A 20320-nucleotide genomic window follows, 5' to 3' on the forward strand; every position below is an offset into this window, starting at 1 on the left:
ATCCATACAACCTCGGGGACCAGACCCCGGCCTTGCGCTGTGAACTTGGGAAGGGTTCTGCTCTAACCCTAATCCTTAGTCCTCCTCTCCTTACGTTCCATACTAATCCTTCTTCCTTATGGAGAGAGTCAGGCTTTCCATCAATGTTCCATTCCTGTGCCAGCGGACCCAGGTCACTGAGGTCGGCTGCAGCACTTCCTTCATCCATCAGACTCAGGGGATCTTCACTCCTCCACTGACTGTCAGACTGACTAAATCCTAAACTCTTCCCGCTCTTTTGGCGCCAACTAAACTCCACCCGCCTCCCAGCACGCTTCGTGTTCCAAGCAGGGAGCCACCAAAGGGTGCTTTGCTACACTACTGTGTTGTGTGGGATGCAGGCGTTGGATTATGGTCAGGTGTCTCCACCTTACCTGAGTGGTGGGGTACCACACATCAGGAGGAGGTGCAGTACCTCTGTGGCGACTGAACCCTCAGGGGCGCCACATATGATTCTGGTGACTGACTTATTAAGAAACCCCTTCCCTCTGATATTACGCATGTGGTTAGGGAATTAGTTCAGCAGTCATCGCCAGTCAGTGGCAAGCCTTAGGCCACTGTGCACACCACACCTCTGCGCTAGCGTCCGACATTGCGCCTGCTTTGTAGCTGTGTCGTCCTGCGGCAGTGTCCTACGCCGCGCTGCAGTTGCAGCCCTTCTTGGCGCTCGCAGTAGCGACGCTGTACACACGGTAGGTCTAGACGGACGCAGCCCCTCTGTCTTAGGTCCTGCTCCTGTGACCTGATACCGTGTGTGCATTTACCTGAGGCCTGTGATACTAACAGGCTCAGTGTTTTTGTATGTTTATGTTGCGGCGCCTCTGTGTGTGAACAGAACCCGCTTTGCGCACTTCGGGTGAAGTCTAACCCGTGCGCATTATACCGCCTTATTGCTTGTCTGTCATTACCTAGCAGCAGATTAACACCTACTGCACGGTGGACCCCGAGTGGCGAACGCACTTTATTATTTATTCTTATTTAGTGCGTTCCGCCGTTCCTAACACTCCCTTACCTGCTCCTTCAGCTTAGCTAGGATGACTCTCAGGAACACAAAATGTCTACTTCACTGCTAAGCCCAAGACCCGGTCATGTGTTTTAACCATGTGACCTTACAGCCATATATGGAAAGTAGGGCTGCTTTGTTAACACTTAACAACCTGATAGCAGACCATAATAAGTACATCACGGTATACAGATATAAACCAATTCTATGGACTGAAACCTCCAGGGTCATTGTGTCCAACCCCCTTTTTTTCTAATATCTAATCTGTATCTTCTCCCTTTCAGTTTCATTCCATTGCTTCTCGTGTTTCCAAGTGGAAATGATAATAATGATAATCCGTCTACACTGACAGCCTTTCAACTATTTGTAGGCAGCTATTAAGTCTCCTCTTAGCCTTCTATTTTGCAAGCTGAACATTCCCAGATTTTTTAACCGTTCCTCGTAGGACATACTTTACAGTTCCCTCATCATCCTGGTAGCTCTTCTCTGAATTTGCTCCAGTTTTTCAATGTCTTTTTTTAAATGTGGTGCCCAGAACTGGACAGAGTATTCCAGACGAGGCCTGACCAAGGAGGAGTAGAGGGGATAATTACTTCACGTGATCTAGGCTCTATGCTTCTCTTTATGCATCCTAGAACTGTGTTTGCCTTTTTTGCTGCTGCATCACACTGTTGACTCGTGTAGTCTGTGATCTATTAGTATACTCAAGTTTTTTTCACACGTGCTGTTGCTTACTTCTATTCTTCCCATTCTGTAGATGTAATTTTCGTTTTTCTTGCCCAGATGAGGAATCTTGCATTTTTCCCTGTTAAATACCATTCTATTAGTTGCTGCCCATTATTAAAGCTTATCTAGGTCCTTCTGAATCATTCCTCTGTCTTCTCTAGTATTATCTATCCATTCTAGCTTTACATCGTCTGCAATTTTGATCAGCTTACCTTCAGTTCCGTTATCTAGATCATTTATAAAATTGTTGAACAACACTGGGGCCAGGACAGAGCCTTGTGGTCCCCACTTGAAACACTTTTCCAATTGAATGTGCAACCATTTATTACCACTCTTTGAGTATGATCACTGAGCCAGTTATGAATCCACCTAACCGTAACCTTGTCAATCCCATACTTGGTCATTTTTTTAAATAAGGATAGTATGAGATAATTTATCGAAATGCTTTGCTGAAGTCCAGATATACCATATCTACATCATTTCCCTGATCCACCCAGTCATTGATTCCATCATAAAAGGAAATTAGATTAGTCTGGCATGACTTGTTTGCTACAAACCCATGGTGGCTCTGGTTAATTAGTGTATCCAAGTACTTACATAAACACTGTTTAATAATTTGTTCAAATATCTTTCCTGGTATAGAAATAAGGCTCACTAGTGTGTAATTTCCTGGCTCCATCTTCTTTCCTTTTTTGAAGATAGGGACAACATTTGCTCTTCTCCAATCTTCTGGGACTTCTCGTGTTTTCCAGGATTTTTAAAGATGCTGGCTAGTGGTTCTACAATTTCCTCTGCTAACTCTTTCAGTAAAAACAACGAAAAAACACCAAGAAAAAATGTCCAAATTTAATTTATTACCAATTAACACATATATGAATTAATAAATTGTGTATATAAAATATATGTATGTATATATGTATAAAATAAAATATATATGGTAAGGGGGTCAATGCCAAAGGGCACAACCGGGGACCGAAATTAGCAGCAATAAAATTTCAAATAAAGACAAAAAATACATATATAAATAGGTACAATAAGGGGACCCTTGCAGCATAAAGGTACTGCACATAGCGTTTATTATTTGTCCTTTTTCACTCTTTATTTGTGGGCATTTTTGTGTGTCACGTTGTCAATTGGGAGCATAATATTATAGAGCTTGCTTTACGTTTGAGTCACTATTTATTTTATTATTTTTTTATATATATTCTTTCATATATATATACACATTAATTTTAACACTCCAATATATTGTTCTGTTGCACTAATAATATATAAAAAAATATATTTTTTTGCTTTTTATTTTTTTGCTTTTTGCATTTTATATCTGCTCAGTATACTCACTTTAGCACGGTCACTTTTTATATATATCTATATTATTTATTTTTCACTTATTGTACCTATTTATATATGTATTTTTTGTCTTTATATGAAATTTTATTGCTGCTAATTTCGGTCCCCGGTTGTGCCCTTTGGCATTGACCCCCTTACCATATATATTTTATTTTATACATATATACATACATATATTTTATATACACAATTTATTAATTCATATATGTGTTAATTGGTAATAAATTAAATTTGGACATTTTTTCTTGGTGTTTTTTCGTTGTTTTTACTGAAAGAGTTTTAATTACCGAGTGTCCTTTATTATTCCATGTGTGCTAATCTTTTACCATAATAACATCTTTATATTGCACTTTTTCCTTGAGTTTATTTTAACTCTTTCAGTACCCTAGGATGTAATTCATCTGGACCAGGAGACTTAAATTCAGGTAAATTAACTAAGTGTTCCCTCACCATCTCTCTGTTTATGGATAGTGTGGATTCTTTTGTTCCTTCCATGGCACCGTGAAGATCAGTTGATGTTGCATTTGCTTTCTTAGAGAACACAGATGCAAAATAGAAATTTAAAAGTTTGTCCTCCCTTCACATCAATATCATCTAGTCATGAAGTAAAAAATCTGGATCCCTGCTGTCACCACTAGGGGGAGCTCACTGTATACTGTAAGTACATTGAGCTCAATGATAACATGGTATGCAGCAAACTCCCCCTAGTGGTGGATGAATAAATAATCCTTTCCATCAGTTCTTGGTCTATGCATCTAAAAGGATCATAGAAATACAGCCGCAAACACTATTAATCAGCTCAGAATTAAAGGTGGAAATCCCTCTAAACAAGTACATAGAAATTGCAGCAATTAAATAATGAATATTTTAAAGAATAACAAAAACATTACCCGACTTTTAAGACAAGAAAAAAAAAAATAACCACAGAAATTCTGGATCATTGCAAATGCAAATCCACAATTCATATGCAAATGAGCCTCCTCGTCTGCGGCCCCATAGACAATAATATTCCTTAATTACATCCTGTTTACAGTATATATTTACAGCCTTGTAAATCAGCGGGGAAGATGATATGTGAGAAGTCGTCAGATCCGTATACTCAGCGGCATCCAGGGCGGCGCGGGTATCAATGCTGAGTGCTTGGCGTAAATATTAACATCTTCCTGAGGACGGAGCGCTCTCAGTTACCGGCGGAGCAGACCTGACACACTTCTGCACCCTGAGGAAGGATTTTCTGCCTGTTAATTACAGCAGAGCTAAAAAAAAATTGAAAAAAAGAAACAAAAATCTGCCGGGCCTTACAGATTATAATTATGCAATCTCATGAATATTCATGAGCTATCTGCATCCAGAAAAACAGCCGTACGACTAGAGACTGCTGGCACAAATGCGGGATTTTACTGCTGTTTTCTGCTTATGAAAAAGAAAAAAATATAAGACGAGAAAAAATATCTCATTTCTAAGATGCAGAGAAGCTTTTAATCCATCTCGGAAACTTTTTTCCTGCCGTGATTACAGATTTTGTTGCAAAATGCTGAATACGCTAAAAAAAATGTGAGTGAGTGTCACGGAATGCTGGCGGGATCCAGCGAAAAAACCGTCGCTCCTTGGTTATAAGGACCTCCGTATGGTTTATAGTATTGGGGTGTGACTGGGCACGACCCCCAGAAATGTATTTCTAAAAATCTAATTTTATTGCATTACATTAAACAATTGTTTGAAAAACAAATCTTTAGAAAATCAGTGAAATAATTCAATTTGTTTTCACTTTTTGTTGGTTGTCCTTAATGGAACTGCCTCCTCTCATTTCACATTGCAAGAGGACCTTGACACGGACAATGACATCACAAGCTTTTTCTAGATAACCCCACCCCTTCACTGTGTGACCTCACCAGGCCTCTCCAGATAACCCCATCCCTTCTCTCTGTGACCTCACCAGTCCTCTCCCGATAACCCCACCCCTTCATTCTGTGACCTCACCAGTCCTCTCCCGATAACCCCACCCCTTCATTCTGTGACCTCACCAGTCCTCTCCAGATAACCCCACCCCTTCATTCTGTGACCTCACCAGTCCTCTCCAGATAACCCCACCCCTTCACTGTGTGACCTCCCCAGGCCTTTCCAGATAACCCCACCCCTTCACTGTGTGACGTCCCCAGGCCTTTCCAGATAACCCCACCCCTTCACTCTGTGACCTCCCCAGGCCTTTCCAGATAACCCCACTCCTCTCTGTGACCTCACCAGTCCTTTCCAGATAACCTTATGCCTCTACTCTGTGACCTCATAAGTCATCTCCAGATAACCCCACCCCTCCACTTTGTGACCTCACCATAAGACCCTGCCCCTTTTATTGTGACATCATCAGTCTAATTAGGAAAAAAACTCCCCTTTACTCCATGACATCATCAATCCTCTTCAAATAACCTTTATCCTTCACTTTATGACATCATTAGCCTACCCATGATAATCCTTCCTCCTTTTCTGAGCCTTATTATATTGGGTGCAGGGTTGCAATCACACCTGGGCCCCGGAGCCGAGTGACTGCAAATGTTCTTTTGGCTCCTATGCATTGAGGACCATGAGCCTCAAGTTCCACCACTGGCACCAGGGTCTAGAGGAGAAGTCACAACTGGGCTCTGATCCCTTTTATCACTTAAGAAGGCAACAATATTGTTAAAGATAGCTGGGATTCAGCTAGCTCCAGTGTCAGTGCGCTCCTTTGATGCTTCTGAGGCAAAGCTGCTTCATATAGGAAGAGCACATAGTTCAGGTCAGCAACACAACAATGTCAATGGTCTGAAGTGTCAATCATCAGGAGTACACCGCCACCAAGCAAGCAGGAAGCGGGGAGGTAAAGGAGCGGTGCGCTCCTGAAAAATGAAGATAGGACAAACCCTTTAAGGAAACTTGGTAATTGGGGGTCCTGTTACAGATTTTGTCCTGCTCAGGGCCCCCCTCTATGTCTTACACAGTTGGACATTCATTTCAATGGTCGGTATCTAATACTGCAGGAACTGATTGCAGTGTGGTATAAAGAGGGATCTAGGATATTTCTCCGCTGATCGTCTGCTGACTGTGTTTAGAGAATTATTTGTAATGTTTTTCATTTCCATCTGTCTTATATCCCCCCCAGTTCTATAATGAATCATTTGCGCCGATTTCTCTCCTCCCGGCCCCTCGGACACGTCTCCGCATCCAAAAACAGCAGTTTTCTAGGACAATTATTTCATGGCTCAGGGCAAAAAAAAGTTATTGACCTCATTAAAAATAAAATATGCGTCCTAAACCCTGTGTATGTTCTGTAAGACGCCGCCATCTGCGGAGACGATGCTCCCAGGTATCTGTAAATATTTTATCGCGGTACTTAAAGCCATGAACTGTAAAACAGCAGAAGCCAAGCGATATTTCCTTTGTCCTGACCCTGCACAAAGGGTCAGACCCCGAGTAATCAGCGGAGCCATAATAACTATACAGAGGACGCGATTGCTGCTTTACTGTAAAATGAATCTAACACCGATGCAGCAGAGTCGAGTTAGGATATGCGTGGTCTGAAGACACACATTCAGCTGAAATGTATAGCGGCACAGAGATCCGCCGGCTCCCCGCACTGCGATGCACGAGACCGGCCTATCCAAGGCTGACAGCTGACATAGGCGTGCCGCTAACAGAAGGCGCAAGGCAGTGACATCATGCAATGCCCATGGCTGGCACATCAAAGTCAGCTGCAGCCATCTGCACCGGCTGGAAGAAGCGGAACCGCACAATGTAAGAGCGGAGGAAGGTGAGAAGAATTGTTTATTTTTTAAGAGCTGCAGAATGGAGGACATTAAACCAGGAAGTGGCCAGGATGGGGGACATTAGTACTGGAGTGGGCTCAGGATGGGGCACACTATTACAGGGAGTGGATGTCACGTGGACCCGTCCTGTGTGACACGACCCGCAGACCGGTAACTGAAACAACAAGACACGGGGGAAGGGGAAACAGTTACAACGGTGGGCCCTGCGATAGGGAACGGGGACGTGGAGACCTCCTGCTCTCCCCTGAGTCAGTGTCCCTCACACTCCTAACGTTCCCTATACAGGCTCCTAAGCTGTCACCGAGCCGGATACCTGTCACTCTAGCGCACCCTACACCTATCCCATGCTAGGGAGCTGGGTGGTGCAGGCACTGGCCCCACCGCTGTACTAATACACACCAGGGAAAAATACAAACAGGGGAAATACTAAAAACACTTATCTTGCTCTGGTGCAGCACCAGGCAGCAGAGTGCATCACCGGATTAACTTTTCGCAGTGGCTCGACACCTCAGAGCCAGCTGCCACCTTCACCATCTCACTCTGCTGCAGACACCGGGCAGACAGCGTTCACACCAGTTTCAGCAGTGGCTCCAACCTTCCAGGCAGCTGCTCACTTCACCAGGTTTCTGCAGTGGCTTCACACCTCAGCCAGCTGCTCCCTTCTCTGTGGTAGGAATCCCAAAAGGACGCTATCACCAACACCTGCTCATAGACCATGTGACCCTATATAGGAAAAGGGAATGGTCAAATGATCAGGGGCCAAAAAGCTGCTATAACCCCAGTGACCACCGGGGGCAAAAGGCAAAGCAAAGAAAACATCAAGTGCAATGACACATGTGGCCACCGGGGGCAAAAGGTAGCCAAAGCAACTATTAGGATGCAATGACACCCGTGGCCACCGTGGGCAAAACTAACCTTAAGCCAAAGGCTTGAAGGAAAAAAAAAGGTTGACATGCGTTAATCCAGAAGCTGACACAGCTCCAAGAATTGGATCGTGACAGTGTACAGGATTGGGGACATTATTACTGGAAGGGGCCGGGATGGGGGACATTAGTACTGGAGTGGGCTCAGGATGGGGCACACTATTACAGGGAGTGGACAGGATTGGGGACATTATTACTGGAAGGGGCCAAGATGTGGGACATTAGTACTGGAGTGGGCTCAGGATGGGGCACAATATTACAGGGAGTGGACAGGATTGGGGACATTATTACTTGAAGGGGCTGGGATGGAGGACTTTATTACTGGAAGGGTCCAGGATGACAGGACATTATTACAGGAAGAGATACAGGATGGGGGACATTATAACAGGAAGGGGCCCAATATGGCTGACATTATTACAGCATGAGTACATTTTTACAGGAAGGGGCCAGGATGAGGGCACTATTACTGGAAGGGGCCCAGGTTGGGAGAAATTATTACAGGATGGGTCCACTATAGGGAACATTATTACTGGAAGGGACACAGAATGGGGAACATTATTACCGGAAGGGGCGAGGACAGGGGACATTATTACCGGAAGGGACCCAGGATGGGGTACATTATTACAGAATGAGAACCGGATAGGGGACATTATTACTGGAAGGAACCCTTGATGGGTTACATTATTAAATGCCAACAAAAGAACTGAGCAAAAAATAGGAAAACATTCAGGAGACACTCTGTTAGGTGTTGTGTTTCTGCAGCTGCACAGCAGGGATCCAGAGCCTTGCATCCAGCGGTCTCCCATTCTCCACCGACCGCTCAGGAGCCTGCACAGCATTCTCAGCGTCCCAGACGCTCTGCTCAGACCAGCTCTGTAGGACTGGTTGTTGCTGCCACCTCTGGGTCAGCAATAGCAGCGCAGGCTATCCTGCAGCAAGCCACTCCAGAGGCTAAGTCCTCTCGCCGTGCTACTGGGCATGCGCACGAGAGGATCTCCCATTGGAGATCGGGAGTCACGTGCTCAGGTCCTTCTCCTGATCTGATTGGTCCATCTCAGAGATCTGGAAGGTCCCGGAAGCGCACGGCTATAAAAGGTCCGCATGGCCTTTCAGCCATGCGCTAGTATAGACTCTAATTGCTACTGTGTGTATGGTGATGGATGTATGGACTGGGAATGACTCATTAAGATTCCCCTCCCTCTGATATTACGAGTGCATTTAGGGATCTAGCTATAGAGTCAGCGCCAGTCAGTGGCAAGTTACTGGTCACACGGCACATCCTCCACAGTGCTAGCGTCCGACAGTGTGCCCCTCTTGGGCACTGTCACATTGCTGCTGGGTCAGTCGCCGCGCTGCTGTAGCAGCAATAGTTGGCGTCCACGGTAGCGATGCAACACGCACGGTAGGTCTAGATGGACCTCGCCCTGAATCTTGGGCTTAGTCCTGTGACCACATAGCGTGCTTGCACTTCGCTGAGTCCTGTGACGTTAACAAGCTCGGCATTTATGTTCATGCCTTAGGCGACTCTGTGAATCAACAGTACGTCCGGCGCACATCGGGTGACGTCTAACCCGCCTGTGCTATACCGCCATATAGCGCGTCTGCCGTTGTCTAGCAGCGGTGTTAACACCTACTGCACGGTGGACCCCGGGCGGAGAACGCACTTTCTATTATTTAATATTTAGTGCGTTCCGCCGTCCCTAACACACTCTCTATAATCAAATTATTCAAAGCAACATGAACAAAAAAGGAGTGCCAATAAGGTCTCATAAAATACATATTTTATTAATATAGACTAAAAGAAGTTTAAATAAGATGAAACAGGACTGTATCAAAACTAACAGAATACTCGTATAAAATGGTGCCAGAGCACATACAGCTCTGGCAAAAATTAAGAGACCACTGCAAAGTTTTTGTCTGATTTTTCTCTTTATAATGTAGGGATCCTACTCGCTCAGGTGCAGCGGGAGACAGTCAGGAGGCAGGTTCCTTTACAGTTCATGTGGTTTATTACATCATAAACCCATCAGGCAGCAAGTAACAAGGAAATAGCCTTTAGCTTAGGCAAAAGCAAACAGAAATGTCCGTTAACTCCGACTCAGACCTGGAGCTTCAATACGCGGGAGGCTTCCCCACCTACAACTGCCTGGTTCAGGAGCAGGCTACATTACAAGGGTGTAGCGACAGCCACGAACCCAGCAGCTGACTGCTCACGTGACTGTGACCTCACCACAGGTCCTCGCAAAACAGTAATAAAGCAATCTCTATTATGCCTTACATTATGGAGACAAGCCATCTCTGAGACACATATCACCCATCGATTATACCACCCTTAGGCCTCTTTCACACATCAGTTTTTCGCCATCAGACGCGATCCGGCTATTTTTACGAAAACAGGATCCGGCAAAATGCAATGTCGGATCCGTTTTTTCCCCATTGACTTACATTAGCGCTGGATCGCGCCGGATGGTCATGCGTTTCGTCTGGTTTTGGCCGGATCCGGCAATGTGTCGCAATCTGGCGTCTGGAAAAAACAGCAACTGTAACGTTTTTTGTCTACGGCGAAAAAGCCGGACCCACCGGAACCGGCGCGTCCGGCTTTTTCACACAATGAAAGTCTATGAGCGCCGCAATGTGTCGGATCCGGCCAAAGCCGAATCCGTTTTTTTTGGTCTGAGCATGCTCAGTAGCCCTGCCCACAGCAAACATATATAAAACCATGACAGTGGGACCCTCAGCCACAGCCAACATGCCACCCAAGAGAGTCGACAGCCGCAGGAGAAGGCAGGAGACTACTGAACCATCAGCACCACCCCCCCAAATGGAGCGAAGGGACCATGGTGACCACGTGGATGGGAGTCCACCAGCAGATGACATACGGTAATTATCAAATCCCCCATTCCTCAAAAATAGGGCCATGGAATATCAATATATTCAGTGGCCCTTTGTTTCTCTTTATTCACCAGCAGAAGACGCCGTATAGATGCAGCAGCAACAGCAGCAGCATCAGGAGTGGAGACTGGCCAGCAGGAGGACACCACATCTTCTTCTGGGAGCCCTCCCTCGCATCGTCAGCGTTTGACGGTAAGTTTTTATTTAAAAAATCCATCATCTCTGTAATACATGTTTATTCATTGGCTTTTATTTCAAAACAGGAATCACAAGCTGAAGAGGAGCTCCCAGAAGAAGAAGGAAGGGGTGGACAGACACCTGGAGTGGGCTCGCAATTGGTAAGTTTCCTGCATCAACCACAGAAACACAACATCACACTACACACAACACATAGAAAACAATGTAGCACAGACATCACACAGCAAACACATATGCCTACATCCAACCACATCATTTTTTTGCTTTTCTTTTCTAGTCTTCCCAATCTGGTGTTCGGCCAAGAGGTCCTCGCAGTGCCTCCCAGGGTCGTCGGCGACAGCGACGCGGCGGTCCCCAGCGTGAAAGTATAATATTTTTGCTTTGTTTTTTTGCACTTTTTATTTCATTTCTTTTGTGGAGGCTAATTATTTTATTTTTCTCTTTTTCTTTAACAGCCTTCACAGCGTGCTCCCGACTCTGACGGTGAGGATGGAGGGATTGATGTGGACCACCTCATCAATCTTGTTAGAGAAAGGGAGCCGCTCTGGAATATGGCTGACCGCCGGCATGCTGATCTAATTGTGACCCGACGGCTCTGGGAGGAAATCTGTTTGCTCCTTGTGGACCGCTGGGAGGACCTTGAAGCTCGGGCCCAGATTCAAGAGCGTAAGTATATACAGTTCCCGTTGGTTGATGTCAAGCAGTGTTTCCCAAATTCCAGTCCTCGTGGTACCCACGGGTCATGTTTTCAGGATTTCCTTTTGAGCAACACTATGGGAATCCTGAAAACATGACCCGTTGGGAACCACGAGGACTGGAGTTTGTGAAACACTGATGTTGTATACTAACCACTTTGTCCTTTCTCGTTTCAGGGGAGAGAATTGTGAAGCGGTGGCGGTCTGTGAGGGATCGTTTCAAGAAGGAGTTCAATAAAGAGATGCGGGCCCCGAGTGGATCTGGAGGACGCAGGAGCAAGTACAAGTACGCCCTAGCCCTGTCGTTCCTCCGGGATACAATGGTCACCAGAAGGTAAATATTACACACCACATGTCCAAAAGTAATGTTTATATGTCTAATTTTTTTTTTCAGCCAGGGCCAATGGCATGTTAGTATATTAATTGTGTTTTTTTCTCTTTGTTCCACAGCACGGTGACCAGCACTCGGGAGCCTGCACGGTTGGAACCTTCTGAGGCGATCCCTGAGGAGACCGGCACCGAGGGACACTTCGACCGCCCCGATACATCTGCACCTTCCCAGCCTTCCCTCACATTTGACCCATCTGTCCCATCCACCAGCACAGGAGCATCGTGACCGCCTACATTACATGAAGCTGCTGGTGAGGAGATCGCATCCCTTTACCCCACCCTTCTCCCGCTGCCACCTCTAGTACACCTGCGGGTACTGGGCGGCAGCGGGGTCAGGAAAAGAGATATGCCCCAGAGTTCTTGCATCTGAATGCATCTTTCCAGAATTGTCTCAAAGTCTTGTCCGAGCAAATCTCCGCAGGCTTTCAGCAGCTCCACTTAGGCATTCTGGAGTTGAAGACACTTCTGCAAACAATGCATTCAGAAGCAAGATCTTCTCCAAACCACACCTTTTTCAGGTCTGTTGTGGAGCGCATGGAAACGCTCTCTCCTAGCCAGCAGATGCATGTAATGCATTCGTGCCACGGTGCTCTACAGCAGGTTACCTCCCAACCTCCACCTCACACCACAGTAGTTCCTCCTCCTGCACCCCCTCCAGCCACTGTCCCTCCTTCCCCTCCTATTCAATACCAGCCACCTCCTCAGTACCAGCAACCTACCCAGTACCAGCAACCTCCCCACTTCCAACAACCTGCCCCGTACCAAACTACTTCCCAGTACCAAACTCATTCCCCCTACCACTTCGCAACCACATCATCTGCTACTCCATTCCCTGCCCAACCCTCCGCTCCACCATCCACCACCTGTTCTGCCACTCACATGTCCACCTATTCTCTTGCTTTTTCCACCCCTTCACCTCTAACTGTTCCTTCCCCACCACGATCCCAGTCCTCTCTCCACACTCCCAGTGTCGAAGTGTCCCGCATCCCCTCCAGCAGTATTTCCACCCCACACTACACTCATTTATAAATGTGTGCATTTAAATAAAAAAGAGAAACATTTTTAACAATTAAACAATTTATTAAAATAAAAATTTTTTTCAATAAAAGTTAAAGTATTGGTTTACACTGGTTGTCTGTCTTTTATTCCTGCGGCGAACTATGGTATAAAAAAGGTTAAGTACAGGGTATACAAAAGGTAAAAAGGTATACAAAACCAGGTACATTACTGTGGGTAAAAGGTAAATAAATTTTACCTTTTGGCCACAGTTGTGTTCCTGGTTGTGTTTTAGACAAAGTATTTCACCTTTTACCAATAGTTGTGTATCTTGCTGGGGATTTCCTAACAATGTACACAACTTTTGGTAAAAGGTGAAAGACTTTACTAAAACACAACCAGGTACACAACTGTGGTCAAGGTAAAAATAGTTAAACCACGACAAGATAGACGACAAGATAGCCAACTTTGTTTGGAAAAGGTATATACTGTTGGTACAGAAGGTACACAACTTTGGTTAAGGGCAGAAATTTATCAAATTCTGTCATCCTGCCAGTGTATTCTGCCTTGAGGTGACATAAAGTATTCTGCAAAATTGTCCCTCATTCGTGACACCGTCACAGAACTTCTAGTGGTAATGTTCTGGTAATCTTGCAAGGTGGTTTCTTCAGAGGTGTCCTCAATGGAAATGGGTTCCTTGCAGATAACAAAATTGTGGAGTACCACGCAAGCTTTGATCACCTCGTCCACAGTTTCTGTCTTGAGGTTGATCGCAGTCAATAGGACCCGCCATTTGGCTGTCAGAATACCAAAGGTACATTCAACCATTCTTCTTGCTCTTGTGAGGCGGTAATTAAAAATGCATTTTGTTCTTGACAATCCTCTGCTACCGTACGGTTTCAAAAGGTGTTCTGACAGCTGGAAGGCTTCATCCCCTACACAGACAAATGGCATAGGTGGACCAGATGTTTGCGGCAGCGGTCTAGGTGGTGGGAACTGGAAGGTGTTTCCATACAGTTTACGCCCCATGGCAGAGAGTTTGAAAACTTGAGAGTCATTGGAGCGGCCATAGGCCCCAATATCAACAGCAATAAATTTGTATTCCGCGTCAGCGATGGCCATGAGGACAATGGAGAAATATTTCTTGTAATTGAAATATTCCGATCCCGATCCGGCTGGCTTTACAATGCGGATATGTTTCCCGTCCACAGCGCCCAAGCAGTTCGGAAACTGACATATCTGGAGAAACTTTACAGAAATTTCAATCCACCTCTCTGTTGTGGGCTCTGGTAAAAACTCTTCAGCTAAGGAGTCCCACAGTGCACGGCATGTGTACTTCACTATTCCAGATATGGTGGAAATCCCGAGTCTGTACTGGAAATGCAGTGACGAAAGGGATTCTCCAGTTGCAAGAAATCTGTGGGGAATTAAAAAACAATAAATTAGTTTTAAATCACAGCATTACATACCAAAAGTCAGCTATAACACTTGGAGATACAAACTACCACCAACAAGATTGCAGTGAAAGTGTGCTCTGATGCGATCACATCCAATAAATGTGGCTTACCTTAAAGTCACCATCAGACGCTCTGCAGGTGAAACGGAGAAGCGGCAATAGGTGTCAGCTTTTCTTATGAGGTGTGCAATGCGCTCCACCAAGTAATCAAAATTCTCCATTTTCATCCGAACATATCCAAAAAATTTCTCCGGGTTTCGTCTAAGGTCCATGCAGAGTGTAGAATAGACCCCACGCGTCATTCTCTTGGCTGTGATGGGGTGGATCCACAAACGTCGTCTACGATGCCTGATGCGCTGCTGTCTCGCTCTCTCCTTCTCCAGAACAATCACCCTCAAACGATTCGTCTCCGCTGTAAAATCCGCCAAATTCTTCAAAATATTTCCAATCACAACATCCATCTTTTGTCTTTAAGGATATCCAGCCATTGGATCCCTCCAATTCTCTTTCTGAATCCCTTAAAATCTGCCTTTCTGAAATCTAACCTTGACGTCTGAGTCTTCACAGGTCTTCCGCCTCTAGTTATCCAAAATTCTAAAATAGCATGGTCGCTACCTCCTAGGGTCCCAGCCACTTTTACCTCCTCAACCATTTCCTCCCTGTTTATAAGGATTAGATCCAAGGTAGCAGTTCCCCTTGTTTTCTCCCCTACCTTTTCGAAGATAAAGTTGTCAGCAAGAGAGGATAAGAATTTCCTTGACCTGTTAGTTTTCCCTGAGAGAGATTCCCAACAAATGTCTGGATAGTTGAAATCTCCCATGACAACTATGTCATATTTTTTGGAGAACTTGGCCATTTGATGCATAAAGAGTTCATCCATATCTTCAGCTTGCACAGACGGCCTGTAGTAAATGCCTACAATGGTGTCCTTTCCATTGTTCTGTCCTTGTATTCTTACCCAAACAGTTTCCACAGAACTCCCAGTCTCTGAAGCTTCAATCTCTGTGCAGATATACGCGTTTCTAACATACAATGCGACACCTCCTCCTCGTTTATCAAGTCTGTTTCTTGCAAATAAGTTGTATCCTTCTAGTCTTGTATTCCAATCATGTGTATTGTCCCACCAAGTTTCAGTGATTCCAATGACATCATATTTCTTTTCCTGTGTTAGTAGTTCCAATTCTCCTTGTTTGTTGCCCATGCTTTGTGCATTAGTATAGAAACATTTTAGTTTGTGATTGGTTTCTCTTTCTCCAATATTTTTATTAATTAGATTCTTTCGTCTTTGTTCTTCCTTTCCACTTCTAATAGCAGAGTTCTCAATAGCATTTGTCAGGTGTATGGCTTTTTCTGGTCTTTTGCTTCCCTTCCCACGTTGTTCTAGTTTAAAGCTCTCCTTACAAGTGTAGCAAGGCGACTTCCAAATACATGCTTTCCAGTCTTCGTAAGGTGCACCCCATCTCTAGCAAGTAGTCCATCGTATAAGTAGTTCACTCCGTGATCCAGAAATCCAAATCGTTGCTGACGGCACCATCGACGTAGCCAGTTGTTCACCTGCAGAATCTTATTCCACCTCCTTGTTCCATGGCCATCCACTGGGAGGATGGAAGAGAAGACCACCTGCGCTCCCAGTTCTTTCACTTTCTTGCCTAAGTCTTCAAAGTCTCTGCAGATGGTTTCCAGGTCGCTTCTTGCGGTGTCATTTGTCCCCACATGTAGTAGCAGGAATGGGTAGTCATCTGCAGGTCTGAAGAGTCCTGATATCCTGTCAGACACATCTTTAATTTTTGCACCTTTTCAATGGGGTTCAGGTCTGGAGATTGGGCTGGTCATGACAGGGATTGAATGTGGTGGTCCTTCATCCACACATTGACCTAGCTGTGTGGCATGGCACATTGTCCTGCTGGAAACACCAGTCCTCAGAGTTGGGGAACATTGCCTGAGCAGAAGGAATCAACTGTTTTTCCAGGATAACCTTGTGTGCGGCTTCATACGTCCTTCACAAAGATTAACCTGCCCAATTCCAGCCTTGATGAAGCATCCCCAGATCATCACCGATCCTCCACCAAATTTCACAGTGGGTGCAAGACACTGTGGCTTGTGTGCCTCTCCAGGTCTCCATCTAACCATTAGACGACCAGGTGTTGGGCAAAACTGAAAATTAGACTTATCAGAGAAGATTACCTTACTCTAGTTCTCTATGGTCCAATCCTTATGGTCTTTGCAAACTTCAGCCTGGCTCTCCTTTGCTTCTCATTGATGAAAGGCTTTTTTCTAGCTTTACATGACTTGAGCCCTGCCTCTAGGAGCCTGTTACAAACTGTTCTTGCCGTGCACTTCATCCCAGCTGCCATTTGCCATTCCTTTTGAAGGTCACTTGATGTCATCCTGCAGTTGCTGAGTGACATTCAAATAAGATGACGGTCATCCCGGTCAGTGGAGAGTCATTTTCACTCTCTGCCAGTCTGTAGCTTTGTTGTCCCCGATGTCTGCTGCTTGACCTTGTTGTAATGGACTGCCGACTTAGAAATGTTAAGGATGGAGGCAACATGAATCTCACTGTAAGAATTTAGCCCTTCTTTTCCTCACTCAAGACTTTTCTTTTAAACTCCTTTGTCATAATTAAAAGATATTTTTTTTTAATTCCTATTATTTTTGGGATATTACTAGCACTTGTTTTGCCATCAAGATTGTCCTAATGCTAGAGGATTGTGAACACCACAGCAGGGTTTTTCATCTTTTCCTTCGTTAAATAAGATTTGGTTCAGGTGATCACCTAATCAGAAGCACATTAAGTAGAATGAGGTGGACTCTGGTTGTAATTCAACTGACACTGGAATGGAATGGCTGTCAGACATAGAGAGAAGCGGATTTTTTTATAAAACTGTGCAGTGGTCTCTTAATTTTTGCCAGAGCCATGTACTATATGTCATATACAAGTGTCAGGGGAAAAAAGTGCAAAAGATGTGCCCTCTGACGAAGCCTTGGGTGAAACGTGCGTTGGAGCTTGTGGGCCAGAGCACATGTACCTTACCCTCTATTTTTTGACATATCATCTCTATGTAAGTATTCATTAATTTTTCCTTACTAAGGATTAGTCGCAGCACCATGCTTTTATGACTAAGGATATTTAGGGTGGGGTCTTAAATCTTAAATGTTGTTTGCACATCTTTTGACCTTTTTTTTTTACTCTGACACTTTTATATGACACCATTTTATAGGAGTATTCTGTTTGTTTTGATACAGTCCCTCTTCATGTTATTTAAACTTCTTTTTATTTATATTAATAAAATATGTATTTTATGAGCCCTTATTGGCACTCCTTTTTTCTTCATGTTGGTCGGGTTACATTATTGCAGCAAGGGGGCATTGTTATAGGAAGGGGGGCATTATTACTGGAAGGGACTCAGGAATGGGGTCATTATTAGTGAAAGGGGCCAGAAGGAGGGACATTATTACTGGGAGGGACTCAGGATGGGGGTCATTATTATTTGAAGGGGCCATGGATAGGGAACATTATTAAAGGACAGGAAATATTATTGAGTGGGGTAATAAGGTCCCCTACACATGATGGTTGACATTATTGCAGGATGGGGACATTGTTACAGGAAGAGGCCAGGATGGGGACATTATTACAGAATTGGGGTCATTATTACATGGCTCATACATCTGACCAACATGCAGGTGGGGGCCCATGTCCAAATTTTGCACTGTGTCCCACTGTACTCCAGTTATGCTACTGAGAACAATAAAACGACAGAATCCAAAAAACAAGTGCAGACTTGCATTTTGTTTACCATTTCCCTCTAACTTGGATATTTTTAACCCCTTTCTGACATCAGACGTACTATCCCGTCCATGGCACCCGGGCCCCTATGCCCATGGACGGGATAGTACGTCATAGCGATCAGTGGTGCCCACGTGGTGAGCGCCGGTTATCGCGGCCGGGTGTCAGCTGACTATCACAGCTGACACCCGGCACAATGTGTCAGGGGCGGTTAACCCCTTGCACACCGCGATCAAACACGATCGCGGTGTACCGGGGGTTAAAGGGAAGCATCGGCAGGGAGGGGGCTCCCTCTGTGCTTCCCTGAGCCCCCCACGGCAGCGCAATGTGCAGCGCTGCTCCAGGGGCCTCCTTTCCTGCAGGTCCCCGAATCCAAGATGGCGACGGGGACCTTCGGGGGCCTGCAGGGAGCTGGCTTCATCATGCCTGCAAAGCGCAGGCAAGGAGGAAGTCTGCGTCTATGCCTGTGACAGATCGCTGATCTGTCACAGTGATCTGTGATGTGACAGATCAGCGATCTGTCACAGGACAGTGATGTCCCACCTGGGACAATGTAATAAAGTTTAAAAAAAATGTAAAAATAATTTTTAAAAAATCACTAAATAAATGTAAAAAAAAAAAATTCCCCAATAAATTCATTTTTTGGAAATAAAAAAAAAACAATAAAAGTACACATATTTGGTATCGCCGCATCCGTATCGACCCGCCCTAGAAAACTGTCCCATTAGTTAACCCCTTTAGCAAACCCCTTAAAAAATAAAAACTAAAAACGAAGCAAAAAGTAATGATTTATTATCATACCGCCAAACAAAAAGTGTAATAACGCGCAATCAAAAAGACGCATATAAATATCCATGGTACTGCTGAAAACGTCATCTTGTCCCGCAAAAAACGAGCCACCACACAGCATCATCAGCAAAAAAATAAAAAAGTTATAGCTCGCAGAATAAAGCGATGCAAAAATAATTATTTTTTATATAAAATTGTTTTCATTGCATAAAACCGACAAAACATAAAAAAAGACCTAAATGAGGTATCGCTGAAACCGTCTTATCAATTTCTCTGCACGCGCACCGGTGTAAACGCACCCCCCAAAAGAAATTCATGAAACGTTGATTTTTGTTCATTCTGTGTCCCAAAAATCAGAATAAAAAGCGATCAAAAGATGTCACGTGCCCGAAAATGATACCAATAAAAACGTCAACTCGTCCCGCAATAAATAAGACCTCACATGACTCGGTGGGTCAAAATATGGTATAAAAAGCGTCTTTTAGCGTATGACAGCTGCCAAAAATAGACAACGCCATAAATAGTAAATCAAACCCCCCGTTATCACCCCCTTAGTTAGGGAAAAATAATAACATTAAAAGAAAATGTATTTATTTCCATTTTCCCATTAGAGCTAGGGCTGAGATTAGGGTTAGGGTTAGGGCTAGGGTTAGGGCTAGGGTTAGGGCTGAGATTAGGGTTAGGGGTGTGTTGGGGTTAGGGCTAGGGTTAGGGCTAGGGCAAGGGTTAGGGCTAGGGTTAGGGCTAGGGCCAGGGCTAGGGTTAGGGGTGTGTTGGGGTTAGGGTTGGAGTTAGAATTGGGGGTTTCCACTGTTTGGGCACATCAGGTGCTCTCCAAATGCAACATGGTGTCTGATCTCAATTCCAGCCAATTCTGCGGTGAAAAAGTCAAATGGTGCTCCTTCCCTTCCAAGCTCTGCCATGCGCCCAATCAGTGTTTTACCCCCACATATGGGGTATCAGCCTACTCAGGACAAATTGAAAAACAACTTTTGGGGTCCAATTTCTCCTGTTACCTTTGGGAAAATAAAAAAATTGGTGACTAAAAGATCATGTTTGTTGAAAAAATACGATTTTTTTATTTTCACGCCCGGGAGTTATAAACTTCTGTGAAGCACTGGGGGGTTCAAAGTGCTCACCACACATCTAGATAAGTTCCTTGGGGGGTATAGTTTCCAAAATGGTGTCATTTGTGGGGGGTTTCTACTGTTTTGGTACATCAGGGGCTTTCCAAACGCGACATGGTGTCCGATCTCAATTCCAGCCAAATACGTCAAAC

The sequence above is a fragment of the Dendrobates tinctorius genome, unplaced genomic scaffold (genome assembly GCF_039654945.1).
Source record: "Dendrobates tinctorius isolate UK_male_01 unplaced genomic scaffold, ASM3965494v1 ptg000232l, whole genome shotgun sequence".
NCBI lineage: Eukaryota > Metazoa > Chordata > Amphibia > Anura > Dendrobatidae > Dendrobates > Dendrobates tinctorius.